We start from the raw sequence: 12,604 nt of genomic DNA, 5'->3' as shown, positions 1-12,604 counted from the left end.
CTAGAAGGGAATCTTGATCACCTGTTCCCCTTCTCCTGGCTCACAAGGCCCTGCCTTGTGTCCTTCTCCACTTCCTTCCTCTAGCCGGTGACCGCTGCCTCCCTATGCCCCAGTGGGGGCCTTGGTGTTGGTGCCCAAAGGACTGAGGTAGATGCACATGTCCCACCACATCTTGGAGCAGAGCATGCTGGTGGTCATCCCTGCCCTGGGCTGGCAGCACCACAGTGCATTTTGCAGGTTACCTGGTCGGGGGGAGCCTCTTGATCATACCTGATCCAGATTCCCAGTGTATTCTAGCCATGCCCACCTACCAGGGATTGAGGTAGCAGGTCCTGGGAAGGAGAAATGCCTGGCTTGACTTCTGAGACCAGTGCTAACACATAACATCTCCATCCTGCTCTGGTGGAAGGCGAAACTGACAGCCAGGGGCTGCGCATGCTCCAAGTCACCGTGTAACACCTGTGAGGGTTTGAATTCCCTGAAAGTATTCCCCTGCCTGAGGGAGTACAACATTAAATAACAAAAAAACCCACGGCAGATCAAGAGAGATTGTGGAACACAAAATACCTTTTATTCCAGAACTTTTAATAATATCCCCCCCTACCCACTCCCACCTTTTTTTTTTTTAAACAAGGGACCTGGCATTTTCACTTTGCACTAGGTTCCAGAAAGTCCTGGGTATAGGGGAATGAATGCGTGAATGAATGAATGGGAGGGGGCAGCTCTGAGTATAGTTCCCCAGCCACCACATCTTACTGTCCCCCATTTGGGTTTTAGGTGCTACTACTTCACAGGAACCCTCATTTCTCACTTTACAAATGAGTAAGTTTCAGAACAATGATTCCAGTTCACCTGGAAAACTGATGGGAGAGCCAATGTTAGAGGTCCCAGCTCCAGGATTAACCCTGCTTTTAACCCTGGATGCACCTGCTCTTTCATAATCCTCCATGGCCAGAGTGATGTAAAAAAAAAAAAAACAAAAACACAACAACAACCAGAACCAAACCAAAACAAAAAAACACAAGTTTAATGCAAAGGGAAAGGAGGACTATCGATTTATTGCATCAGGAATGTGTTAAATCGTACCCTAGTGGCCTAATAGTTAATACATCTTCCCAAGCAGGTAATTTACTGGCAGGCAACTGAGAGAAAAAAATATGGGATCGTAAGACATCAGCACAGGGGCCAGAGGTGGAGGTGGGGAGTCTTTGAGCATACATAGCCCAACTGTTAACAAACAGTGAAACTGAGACTCAAGAGGTGAAATGACTCACCCAGAGTGACAAAGCTACTTCCTTCCAGGGCTGGACTTGACTCAGGTTCCCTGACCTCCAAGCCAATGCTTGTCTAGCTCTCCTGCCTTTGAGCCCAATAACTAATAAAGGCGACCAGAAGTCTTACGGCAGTGAATTCCTTTGGTATTTGTATAGCACTTTTATAACTTCAGAGTGGTGTTTTCCTTTTCTTTTTTTCTTTTGTACAAGCAACTTCAGTGGCTTCCTATCTATGTAGACTAATGTTTTGAGGATGAAATTTATTATAAAGCATATAAAATTGGCCCCCATCAGCAGGGATTCCTAGCCTGCATCCGAACACAGCTAATAAGAAATCCAAAAAAAAAAAAAAAAAAAAAAAAAGAAATCCAGCCTCCTCATCTTGAAGTGTGACTGTCTCAATGTTGCAGAGGCAGCAGTACATTGACACAGTGAGCCTGCTGGTGGCTTGAAGTAGGATGCAAAGGATCAGCTGGTATGGGCCAGGTAAGAGCTGAGAAAATAGCATGGCTTCCTGGAATAACAGTGCAAAGAAAAAGATGTTCTAGCAACTAGTTCCCTCCCAATATGGTATATTTATTATAATATGGGGTAGTTTTGGTTGCTGTCTGGGGCCAATGTTTTCCCCCAGTAGGTCAAAGTAAATCTTTGACACTATGAGAACAGTCTCAGAAATCCCAACTGGAAAGAGTGGATGAATGATATGGTGGTAGCTCAGCACGCTTGGCTAGGTGCTAAAGTGAGAAGTAATGCAGAATACATAATTTTTCCAAAAGAGTGGTTTTCTACCTGACAACTGTGTCAGTTAATAAAGCCCTGGCTACTTCTGGGATCTCGAATGAGGTGGACACACTTGCTTACACCTAAGAATATTCTTTCATTGTTGGACTAATTTCTGGGATGAGACTTGGAAGGAATTATGTGTCATGCCCCCAGTATGCTGACTTGGAGTTTTGGGGTTGGCTAGCTTCATTCTCAGCCCCAGTCAAGCTCCCTTGATCACTTTCTATCATTTAACATCCTGTGCTGACTGTATGTATTGCACCCTAGATAGAAGTTTTTTGACTTGGAGGAGACTTTGGGTCCTGTCAATCAAGCTCCTCATTTTATAGATGGGGAAATAGGGAACCAGAGAAGTTTAGTCACTTATTCCAAATGACCCAGTTTGTTAGTGGCAGGTCTGGGAGTAGAACCCATATTTCTTTACACTATGCCAGGCTACCTGGACAATGCCGAAAACATAAATTATAATAATTTCAGGAGAAACTCTTGAAACAACAAACTTGGATTTCAGGAATAGGATTTAAAATAATGTTTTGGAAGACTCTTTGCAATGGTTTCTCATGAACTGTGGTACCAGATATCCATAGTACCCTTTGGATCCATGTCATGGGATTGCTGTGATTATGAAAAGGACAGGTGGCTTGGCTTACGAATTCTTCAGTTAACAGGAAGAAGACAAATCTTCTCAAGGGCAGGACCTTGTCTTATTCATTATTAATATCCCAGTGCCTAGAACAGTGCCCAGCATAAAACAGCTACTCACAGGGTTCATGGATTTCTGGGGTAGGTCAGCAGAAACTTTTATCTATCACATTTTCGCTAACTACTTAAATGCTGTTGACTAGAGGACATGCTTTTGATCAGAGTATTTCAGAGTAAAGAGAACATCAGAGGAAAGATGGGCTTATTGCTTTTTGTTCTAGCAGAATTCATCTAACTCTTCTGAACCTCAGTTTCCTTATAAAAAAGAGTCAGACTAGATCACCAGATTTTCTTTCTGTGCTAACATTACATGATCTCCCCCAACCCTCCCACAAAAGTATAAACTTTTCAATAATGCTTTTTTAAAAAAATTTTTTTAAAATTTATTTTTGGCTGTGTTGGGTCTTCGCTGCTGCGCGCGGGCTTCCTCTAGTTGCAGCGAGTGGGGGCTACTCTTCGTTGCAGTGCGCAGGCTTCTCATTGAGGAGCATGGGCTCTAGGCGTGCGGGCTTCAGTAGTTGTGGCACGCAGGCTCAGTAGTTGTGGCTCACGAGCTCTAGAGTGCAGGCTCAGTAGTTGTGGTGCACGGGCTTAGTTGCTCCACGGCATGTGGGATCTTCCCGGACCAGGGATCAAACCCGTGTCCCGTGCATTGGCAGGCGGATTCTCAACCACTGCGCCACCAGGGAAGCCCTTAATAATGCTTCTGATTGAGACATTGTGTGTCTGTTTGTGTGTTAGGCTTGCTCTGTAGACATATTATATGGGAATGTGGTTTTTAGTTCTGAAAATCAAATGCACATGGGCTTAAATGAATCTCCAGTTCATTTAAGACTAATCATAGACTAATGATTAGTTCATAGACTAATCATTGCTTCTTGAGTTATTGAATAACAGTAATAATTACAGCATAAAAAAACAAAAGTTTTTAGTAGCTTATAGAAAAAAAAACAAAATTAATCCTCAGTTAAATTAAAATGAAATTAGAGGGTGGTATTTATTTAGTTTTAAAGACACATTGCATCTATCTATTTGGAAACCCCACCACCTATTCCTCTGTCTGCCATAAACCATTGTACAGTGACAAACAAGATACCATATTGCTTATTGTGCTAAAGCTGAAGATACTGTAACTTGCATTCAGAGTGTTGGATTGGGCTCAGGCTCCAGGAGTTGATTTATAACTTGAGGTGAAACCATGAAACCACATGGACTGTTGTCTGAGAATAAGTATGGCCAATTGCACCTGTATTCCTCAAAGCAAAAGCTACTAAAATCTCAACTTGGCATACTTTTACTCTCAGTAGTATTCAGAAAATATTAATCATGTACTGCTCCAAGGAAAGTATTCATTTAAGGAAAATTGACAACATTTTGATATGTTTCTCCAAAGTATAAGCAATAGGGGTCCAGGAATCAGACTTTTAAGAGTGGGAAGAGACTATTTAGTTCAACCTTCGTATTTGGTAGATAAGAACATTGAGAACTAGGGAGGTTAAGGGACTTGCTTAAGGGCACACAGCTAGTTGGAAACAGTCAGAAATAAAACACGTCTCCTAACTCCCTAGTCCAGTACTGTTTACACCCCTGAACTCCCGAGTGTAACCATTACTTAAATCCTAAAGTTCATCTGCCATTTATTGTTTTCTATGTGCTGAGGGATGTGTTGAGCATTTTACATGCTTCAAGTCATTTAATCCTCAAAATAACTCATTTTAACATTGAGGAAACTGGTTTTAGAATGGTTTCTAACATTTAGTGGTCACATGGCTAATAAACGGTGGGACCAGGATAGAAATACAGGCAAATTATTTTGGAGCCCAAGCTAGGATATATAGGACCCTAAGCTAAATTTGAATTTCAGATGAGTAACACTGAACTTTTTTTAGTGCAAGTAATATGTCCCAAATATTGCATGGGGCAATTGAAATTTAACTGATCATCCTATGTTTTCATTTGCTAAATATGACAACTTTAGCTTAAGCTATCCCAGGGTTCTCTATCTCATGCTTGTTTTATCTGCTTGGCTTTGAGAAGTATACTAGGGTCATTTTCGTACTGCCATTTCTCTGACCTTATCATATCTTGAAATTAAAAGCATGCTTTGTAACTAGTTTGTATTTTGATTTCTTACAGTTAGAATTTGACCTAAGTCCATTGGGAGGTTGGGCTGAGAAGAGATTTCATTGGGAGTAAGATGGGTAGAATGTTTCTGGGTGTAGGATTTCACAGGTACTGGTAGCAATACTGAGGGCAGCTGTGCAAGCGATGTTCTAGGATGGATGGTTTCTTTTCCTGGATAGGATTTGTTTAAGTTTTCCACTGGCTTTACTTTTCCCCAAGATAACACCATTTAATGGTAAACTAGGCACGTGACCTATTATGTCACTCAGTTTTACTCTGGGACATGGAGCTGGGAGTGTTAGTATAATAGAAATGTTTGGGTCAGGCAGTTGAAGACTCGGATTCTTTTTTGTGTCCTGAGGAATGCATTTACCCAAAGTGGGAAGAAGAATTTTCTCCTGATCTCCTCTTTTTTTCAAGTCTACCTTGTACTGACATATACATTGAGTCAGAAACCAATGAAAACATATCCCGGGAATGCAGGGAAGGTTCTCCATTAGGAAACTTCTTGACGGAATTCACTGTTTCCCTGCTGCGAGATCATCTCAGTAGACGTAAATAAGCATTTGTTAAAATTTAACACCCACTCCTATTAAAACAAACACTCAGTAATCTAAGAGCAGAAGGAAGTTTTCTTAATATGGAAAAGGATATATAAGAAACCTGTAATCAGCAACATACTTATTAATGAAATATTAGAAACATTCCAATTAAAGTTAAAAATAAAGCAAAGATTCAACATTTTTCTGGAGGTACCAGTCAAGGTATTGAGTCGGGGAAAAAAGGTAATGAGAGAAAACTATGTTTACATATCAGCTAATTGTTTACCAAGAAAATCCTGGACAATCAATTGGAAATTATTAGAATTAATAAAAAGGGAGTTCAGGGCTGTGTCCAGCAATAAGATTAATATGTGTAAAAGGATAACATTCTTATTTTTAAACAATTAACAGGAGAGAACACCCATTCAAAACGGAAAAAAAAAGCTCAGATATCTTGGAATAAACTGGAGAGAGAATATAAGACTTTATATGAAGAAAATAACTTTCCAGAAAAACAGCTATAACAACAAAAGGCCTGAACGAAAGCAGAAACACTTCCAGATGAGAATACTATATAGAGATAAATATTCATTCTATCCAAAGTAAACTTTCAAATCCCAACAAAAATCCCAACAGAGTTCTTTATGTAACATCATGAGCTGACATGAAAAACAAACTTCTACAAACCAATCAGTTTATCCATTGACAGACTCATAAGTTGCTTCCATGTCTTAGCTATTGTGAATAATGGTGCAGTGAACTTGGGGGTGCAGGTATCTCTTGAGGTTCCTGTTTTCATTTCCTTTGGAGATACACACACACACACACACACACACACACACACACACACACACACACACACACACACACACCCTGAAATGGAACTGCAAGATCATATAGTAGTAGTATTTTTAGTTTTTAAATTTTTTGAGCAATAAAGACATGTGTGTATATTTATATATTAAGTAATTGAATATATATGTTTATGTACATATTATGTATATATGTAATGGAACATAAATGTGTGTGTATGTATATGTGTATACACACACACACACACACATATATATGATGGAATATTATTTAGCTATGAGAAAGAAGATTCTGCCATTTGTGACAACATGGATGGACCTTGAGGGCTTTAGGCTAAGTAAGATAAGTCAGACAAAGAATGACTAACACTGTATGATATCACTTATATGTGGCATCTAAAAAAGCCAAACTCATAGAAATAGATTAGAATGGTGGTTACCAGCGGCTGGAGGGTGGGGGAAATGGGGAGATGTTGGTGACCAGTTATAAGTTCTGGGGATCTAATGTACATCATGGTAACTCTAGTCAACAATACCGTATCATATACTTGAAAGTTGCTAAGCGAGTAGATCTTAAATATTCTTGCCACACCAAAAAAATTATAATATGTAAGTTGATGTGTTAACTAACCTTAATCATTTTGCAATATATATGTATGTATCACACCACCACATTGTACACCGTAAACTTAAACAACATACGCCAATTATATCTTAATAAAGCTGGGGGAAAAAAGTTCAACATAAAAATTCTTGTTTTAAAATTTTATAAAAGATTTAAATGTGTGAGAGAAAACATAATACAGATGACAAGCATAGTAGCATCTGAAAAATAAACATGCATATATGTGTACAGTGTATGATAATGTATACATGCACACACAGGTACATGTGTAGAAAAAATATGGAAGAATACATTCTGAACTGTTTATCGTGGTTATTCTAAGAGTTTAGGAGACCACAGTGATGAGACCCAGGGTTTTCTTCCTATATACTTCTACATTGTCGGAATTTTTTGTCATAAAAATATTAAAAAAATGGAATTCAAAATGAAGTTGTATTTTAACATCTATATTTGTGGTTTCAAGGATTGGAGTGAAATAAGGGGAATAGAATTAACACATGGCTAGTTTCTTTTAATACCTTATGTCCTTGAACAATGAGAGAAGTATGAAGAACAGACCTGTTTTTAAATAATGACCATCCATTTGATATCACATTCATCTCTTTAGTGATAACTTCTTGCCAGAGCCTGGTAAACAAATGGGGGCTTCATGGATTTTTCTAGAAGCAGAGGAAGAGGGATCAGAGTTTCCCACAAACTCTTGGTGAACCTTGTAAAATTTTTTCTCTTCTGCAGGTTGAGAAAGCTGTGACTTCCATTTGTCTTTCATATTCTAAATATTTTCTGTGATTTAAAGCATTCATTGCTTCCCTTTGCTGTCAAGGAAATGAAGGAAATGCATTTCAGTAGCACTTTCCTGAATGCACTTATCTCTAGCTACTGCTATAAATATGTAGTGATCAGATTCTCCTAGTGCCCAATAAATCAAGATCTTTGGCCAGAACTTTACTGTGAAGAAATAGTCTCCTCCCCCTGTTATATTGTGAATTCTATAGTAACTTCTTTCCCCAGGGACAGAAAGGAACCAAAGGTAAATGTGGGTTTAAAAAATGCTAATTTCGTGGCTTGATTTACAACAGACTGTGGAACATCTGTGTGAACTGGAGGTTGGAGGGTGCAATTATGTTTGAGAGTCACTTACTGAGCACCAATTATGAGCCAGGCTCTGTCTTTGATACAAAGATACATGGAGTAACAAGTCATGGTTTTTGTTCTCAGGGAGATCAAAATCTTGAGAGAAAAAAGACATATTTGGGTCAAGTCAGAGGGGTGGCAATGAGTAGGCTTAAATGGGGGAAATCAAGCTGATTAAGAGAACAAAAACTTGATTTAAAATTGTTGACTATTTCATGGCTTTCTCCAATTAAGATGGTAGAATGATGTTGCTGTTGATGTTTTATTCCTTTTGTGAGATTTTGTTGACTTGAACTGTAGGCACCATATAAGGTCCTTGAGCACTGATGGGTACTGAGCTTCAGTTGCAAGCATTCTAGAAGACAGAGTATACTAACTCCCTTTCTACGTCCATCCCTAAGATTTCCATAGAAAATCCCTCTTAAACGGAGTACGAGTCAGTTAAAAAAAAAAAAAAAAAGGGTTCTCAGAAACAATGAGATAAGGGTACAAGTCTAGACATTTTAAATATATGAGCTAAGCACACTTAAGGCAGTTGTTCTAGAATTGTAGCATGCATCAGTGTCACCTGGAGAGTTGTTAAAGCACAGATTGCAAGGCCCCATTCCCTGAGTTTCTGATCCAGTAGGATTAGGATGGGGTGAAGAATCTGCATTTCTGAGAAGTTCTAGGGGGATACTGATGTTGCTGATCTGGGGACCACACTTTGAGAACCACAGCCTTAAGGCAAACTGTCTCAAAGAGAAGGCTGATAATAGTTTTAGAAAGAAAGCTTATAGTCTGATGCCAATCAGAGTCAGCTTTGAATAATGTGTGAACTAGCTTTGTGAACTTGTGGACATAACTTGATCCTTCTGCATCTTAGTTTCTCCGTTTGTAAAATGTGAACTATAATAGTACCTATGTTAGAGGTACTTGAGAGGATTAGACGAGTTAAAGTATGTAAAGCACCAAGTAAGAAAGCTGCTTAGGTGATAAACACTTTTGACTAGTGTTAGATGTTGTTATTCTCGTGAAGGTGCTGGATTTTGCTGCGCTTTCATGAGCCAGGGGTTTTATGTCTTAAATTTCAGCTGGATGCTTGGTTGAGGAGACAAAGATTTTGTTACTCCCCCAAATTGATTGGGATCTAGCCATACATTTTAACATGAGTGGGAAATCTACTCTTAGAGAACCTTTCTGTCCCAATATACATTGCTGGGGAGCCACAAGACCACTGGTATTCTTGAGGGGCCATGTCTGTAAACCTTTTTTTTTTTTTTTTTTTTTAGTTTTTATTCATTTATTTACTTATTTTTTATTTAGTTTAATTTTTATTCTGCAAACCTTTCTAAAACTCTAAATTCACACTCGGGAGCAGGTTTTATAGATTCTCCATTTTTGGGGAATCGTCTTTCTGTTGAGAATCCTTTGTTTTTTATGTATCTCCTCCGAGTCCAAGGAACTGCTTTGCCAACTTTAACTGATGTTTAAAATTTTCTAACTTATTGGCCATTTTCTACAATAATGAAAACATTTTTTTTTCCTATTTTTTAATCACTACAGGGAGTTTCTGAACACCCCTACGTGGAGAGTGTTTTAAAATGTAGGTTTTGTTATTATTCAGGTATTGTGAAAGCAACAGATCAGGGGACGGTTGAAAAGATACTCACAGTTCCCAAGAGGAGGGGGTACACCACTCCATGAAGGGCTACCTTGGGAAGCACCAGGGTTGGTCAGGAGGCAGAAGGAACACGGAGAAACTGTGAGCAGCAGTTTCCCATGAAAAGCAAGGCAGTGTAAGCAGGTTCAGGGTTACCTAGTTTGAATAATTTTAGTGGGCTGTTGTGCAGAGGGGCTGTCTCTAGTCATCTGATACCTGGCCCCAGGGTAATTAGGGCAGGTGGATAGTGGCTTGACTGTGAGAGCCCTAAAGGAGGTGGTTGGGGTTTGTGCTTTGGATGGGATAGTTTGCATATGAAAGGTGTGCGCCCTGGTAAGCTGTTGGCTATCTCGAGGTATTACCTAACCCTGGGAGGGGTGGTCCCTCCCGAGTCATTGAGGCCCCAGGTGCCAGAGCATCAAGAATACAGCAAATAAGAATATGTAGTCAATAGAAAGAAGGAGTGGCAAAGCCACTTTGAGATGAGGCTGGTTGTGAGTGTCCCTCACTGGCTGGGTGACTCACACCTGCTCACCAGTATCTCAGGATCCACTCACTTGGTTCTTTGCCATTAGAGTCCTTCATGCCATGGCCTCTGGAATAATTCAAATTCATATGAAACTGATAATGTTTCTTTACTAAGATCTATGAGGAAAGGGAGAGTATCTGTCTTTCCACTCCTCTTGTCAAGGATTGCTGAATAAAATAGAGGACGCTCAGTTAACTTTGAATTTCAGATAAACAGTGAAAAAAATTTAGTCTAAGCATGTTCCAAATACTGAAAAAATATTTCTTGTTTATGTGAAATTCAAATTTAAGTAGACCTCCTACATATTTATTTGCTAAATAGGGCAAGCCTACTCTCCTATTCAACCACCTATTCAGAGCTTGAAATACTTGTTGAATTGATCCAAAAATCCCATCTTGGATTGAATAATTGTTTCACCTGTGCCTCAGTTGCATTCTCATGAAATATTGACCATTAATACCAATTTGCATATTTGTTCTTTTCTTCTGTTGACTCTTGTAGTTCCTGGTCCTTGTAGTCTTCCTTCTCTTATTTGAGTCTACTCCCCAACTTCCATATCCCAATCCCAAGCCCACATAGGACTGGGGAGTTTAAGGAGCTGTCGGGACTACATAGGAGTCTTGGCAGTAAGTCAAGCTTGCAGCCCAAGTTTGTTAATTAAGATGATCTTAATAACCCTCCCCAAACCCCAGATTCTCTAAAGCTGAGGACTGAAATTCTCCTTGCAAAAGTTATCATAAACATTCATGTTTCCAAATCCAATAGCCAACCTCATGTTTTTAGAGCAATTGGTGGGGACTTTAATGGATTTGTAGGAATTCACAGTTAGACAGCAATGACTGAGTGTTATCAAAAGAGGGCACTGATGGCTGCAGAACCATTTCACAGGCATTCCTATGTGATTCTAATGTGAAGCCAGGTTGAGAACTTTGCTTTACCTTATGGGATTCCTTACAGATTGATCCTTAACTATATATTTTCCCCTCTTACTTCTCTTACCATGGTAGTCTTGTCCATACCATTTTAGACTAACACTAACATTTATATCACTAGCCAGCCCTCTTATCTTAGCTCCAGATTCACAAATCTATTTCATATCTCTAGTTGGAGGCCTTACACATATCTCAAAGGTAGCATATCTGTTTTGCCCTTCAAATTTCTCTCATCCTTCTGGTGTTCTCCAACATGGAAATTGATAGTAACAATTTTCTAGTTTTTCTGGCTTGAAATCTGGAAGTCATCCCTAATTCTCCAACTCCCTAAGTCCTTACCTTCTATCCAACAATAAGGTCTCAATTCAAACTCCAAAATATATCTTAAATTCATCCCTTTATCTCCATCTCCACCATTTCACTGGGTCTAATCTCCCACCATCTTTCTCCTAATTTGTTTTCCCACTTTTCTTCTTGCCCTCCTTTAATCACTTCTCTTCCTAACAGCCGAAGTGATACTCTCGTATTATAGGTTACATTGTATCCTTTTTATTCCATAAAAGTCTTCACTGGCTACCCATTCAATGAATTTAGAATAAAATCCAAGCTTCTTACCATGCTTTACAAGACCCTTCATGAGCTGGTCTCTGCTGAACAAGCCAACCACTTTTCCAATTTTCAGCCTGCCCCGCCTATACTGATCTTACTTTATCTCTTCACACACCAACTACTTTCCTACCTCGGTGCCTTTGCACATGCTGCACCTCTGTCTAGAATGCTGTCCTTTCTCATGGCTAGCTCTTTCTCATCCTTTGCATTGCATCTTAAATGACACTGCCCCAGAGAACACGCCCTGACCATCAGTTCTAAATTAGGATCCTTTCCCACCACATTCTCTACCTCAGTGCCTTATTTGATGTTTTTCATAACACTAAGGACAATTTATACTTATTTTGTCTTTTTACTTACTTTTGTTTCCCTTAATGAGTATAAATTTCTTAAAGGGAAGGGATCAATGCTTGTTTTGTTCACTGCAGTACTTCAGGTCCTGGTACATAGCCCTGTACAGAATTGGCTCCAAAAATATTTTTGAATGAATGAATGATTTGGGACTTACTTTTACCACACCCTACCCAAAACCTGGAGTTTTGTCACTTAGCCAAACTTCGGCGCCTAGGTCCTTTATCTACTTGCAGAACCTACCTGCTTACCTGCCTGCTTACCTAGATCTTTGCAGAGCGAGGACAGTAGTTCCTTCTCTGGGTTTAACCTGCTTACCTGTCAGATTGAGAGATTACTATATTCTGCTTACCAAGCTGAACTTTGTGAAACTAGATCTGCTCCCATTACCTAGACGTTTTTCCTCTAAAATATTTTTTCTCTTGGCCCTGGGCTGCTGCAATTCACTTTTCATGCCCAGTCGAGTCAGTGACAGATGAGATTCCTTTATTTTCCTGATACCTTTGAAATTCATCTTCAAATGTCTATGGTTGTAGGTAACTGTC

This window comes from Balaenoptera acutorostrata, chromosome 6 (genome assembly GCF_949987535.1).
Source record: "Balaenoptera acutorostrata chromosome 6, mBalAcu1.1, whole genome shotgun sequence".
NCBI lineage: Eukaryota > Metazoa > Chordata > Mammalia > Artiodactyla > Balaenopteridae > Balaenoptera > Balaenoptera acutorostrata.
This window is presented reverse-complemented; position numbering follows the sequence as displayed.